This window comes from Macrotis lagotis, chromosome 1 (genome assembly GCF_037893015.1).
Source record: "Macrotis lagotis isolate mMagLag1 chromosome 1, bilby.v1.9.chrom.fasta, whole genome shotgun sequence".
Classification (NCBI taxonomy): domain Eukaryota; kingdom Metazoa; phylum Chordata; class Mammalia; order Peramelemorphia; family Peramelidae; genus Macrotis; species Macrotis lagotis.
In genome coordinates, this window is record NC_133658.1 from 501,145,549 (window position 1) to 501,148,574 (window position 3,026).

Sequence of the window (3,026 nt, forward strand, 5' to 3'; positions counted from 1 at the left end):
TACAGCACTCTTCATTTTAATAATGCTGATTAGAACACATTTCTAACAAGCCCTAGTTTCATAAATAATAGACATCCATTAATAAAAACATGAAGCATTTCCATGAACCACAAAATCAAATGCACAATCATTTCTACCTTATGTATTTATCTTTCTACTTATCTTATTTAATGGACATGCTTTTAAAAAGATTCTTTACTCTATCCTTTTAATGATAAAAATTAAACACATTGCCTATATACTAACCTTATTTATTCATTATATCCTGGTATTCTTTTGCTTTTATTGAATTTTTAAGTCTAATGTTACATTCTTTTATGAAAGATGCTATAAAAAAGCATATTCTTAGAGTTTTCTATTTTTACCCATGACATATCTTTACACTCTTATAATTGTAGCCCATTTCTAAGGACCTTAAAGTCCTTTCAAAGCTATGCCATTCAGGGGCGGCTAGGTGGCGCAGTGGATAGAGACCAGCCCTGGCGTCAGGAGTACCTGAGTTCAAATCTCGCCCCAGACACTTAATAATTGCCTATGTGGCCTTGTGCGAGCCACTTAACCCCATTGCCTTGCAAAAACCTTAAAAAAAAGCTATGCCATTCAGTGACATGTTATCAGCTATTAGGAGAAAATGAGTCATAGTTGGTACTTTATTAAATAAAAACATACATTTCAGTTTTAGTGCTGGGAAGGATATAAGAGATCATTCTATTCTCAATCTCTCATTTTGCAACTGAAGAAATAAGATTGCCTTTATTTTTCAATAGTAATGCTAACATTGATTTGTTTAGAGTTTTGAAACTAGAAAGTTAGAGGGATGGAAAAAGGAAGTGGATAATATGCATGTAGTGTCAAGGTAGATACATAACACAAAGAAGAATGAAAGGTAGGTGAAGCATGGCTGGGTTTGTTAGATACACTAATCGAGACAGTATACAGACCCCAGGTAGAAGTTTTAGAGGTAAAATATTTAAGTACATTTTAGAACATGTTCTATGGAGTTTCTTTAGTTTCAGGGCATTCAAATCATATTTCTTCAGAAGAAAGCAGATGTGAATAAAGCATTCCACTTCCAAATAATTTGAACAAAAAGTAGAAAAGTGTTAGAATAAAAGGCAAACATCAAATTTTTTAAAATATTTAAGCCAAAGTTAAAGGATCAGAAGAAGAAAGGAGGAATAATCCATGAACTAAATCCACATTCTCCATAAGTGAACCAAGTTTTGTTAGTGTAAGGTGGTAACAGAGAGAAAAAACTCAAATGAGGAGAAGGAAGACAAGAGGTATTCCCTATTGACCTAGACTTACAGAGATAATTTCTTCAATTTCTTGACAATAATGAGAACTATAAAAGAGTAAAATGAAAACAAAGCAAGGGAAGAGACTTGAGTAGAGATAGAGGCTGAATAACTACTTTCATCCCTGAAGAGAAAACCTGAAGAAATTTCCCACATTGATGGTGATGGAGACAGGAGCAAATTAAAAGGGTCTTCCCAACAAATACTACTTAAGGAAAATGGATACCATAGAAGACCACCTTCTCTGAGTAAAGATCAAGCTTCTCAGGACTATATTTCTCCCCACTAGAGGAAGAGTGTGTCTAGGGTCCAGGGTAGAAGAGAGAATATATTTTCAGAGATAAAATCTACTAACTTTAGGGAGGGTGGATGCAAAATGATTCCCAGAACATTAAACTGCCTCTTTCATTGACTGATGTTTCTAGTATTGAGAAAAGCAGAAGGACGCCTTCCCTTCCCCTACCCAAAAAATAACAAAACAAATAATAAAATATAAATAAGAGGATGGGGTGAATCTATAAAAGCACTAATGTAGAAATTGGCTAGAGGAAGGCACTCTTCTTTTGCCCTCCACATGCCCTGTTTTTCATAGATTGGAGGAAGAAAACAAAAGGGAGAGTGGAATAGAGACTTTTTAAAATGTAAGCATTTATCCTATGAATATGAGATTAAAATTCAGAAGAGTCTGGATAGAAATCAAAATAAGGAGCAGGGAAAAATAAATGAATATTTCTTGGAAAAAGGCACCACAAATTGGTCCTAATATATCTGATTTTACACAGTCTTGGAGCTGACATTAAACATGACAAAAGAATTCTATTAGATGAGACTACAGAGCCACTTTCATTATTTGGGAAGTTGAGCAAAAGGAACAGGATATCAGGTGATTTAGGGGAAAAATAAGACTATGGGGTCTCAGAAGTTACCAAAAAATCAGTTTGATCCAGTGAGTATGTTTTCTCTGTAGCTAATTTCAACAGAATATTCTGATGGATCAGGAAATATATAAGATAGAAATCAGTAAGGTTCATATTGTCCCTGTCTCTCTGAGGATCTCTATGCAACCCTGGAGCTATCTATTTATTTTATTTCTGAGGTTATTTTTTTCTAGGGAAAAGATATTTTACCAAAACTCACAGCGTACCTCTTCCATACTGTTCAATTGTTCCTTGATGATGATGGGAAAAGAAGAAATACTCATTGGATCTAGCTTATTGGTTATGTTTAACAAATCAGAGCATTTAATACACACTATGACTAGCAATCTTGGAAACCATTTATATTAAATGTGATAGAATAAGTGAGGCTGCTATTATAGGAAACCTTCTTAGAAAACTTACAGTTCATAATGCTTAAAGACAAGCTGGAGCTTATAGGGATTTTTTGGGAAGAGAAGACTAACATTCTTTGTTAAAAACCTTTATAAAAAATAGTGCTGTGTTTTTCTACTCTATATGAATGAACTTTTAAAACTTAAAAGATAACTTCATGGGGATTATTTCTACAAATGTAAGTTATAATGGACTATTCACCTTCAGTAAAAGATGAAACACCTGTTCATCATTGAAGGCAATCTAAAAAAGAGTAAATGAAAAATCATTCAATATGAAAACAGCTTTCATGTTTCCAGGGTAATACATGCATTCTTTTTCATAGTAACCTTTTGAGAAAGTCATTAGCATAAAAAAGAATTTTGGTCAATAATGATATAAATTATATAGAAATTAC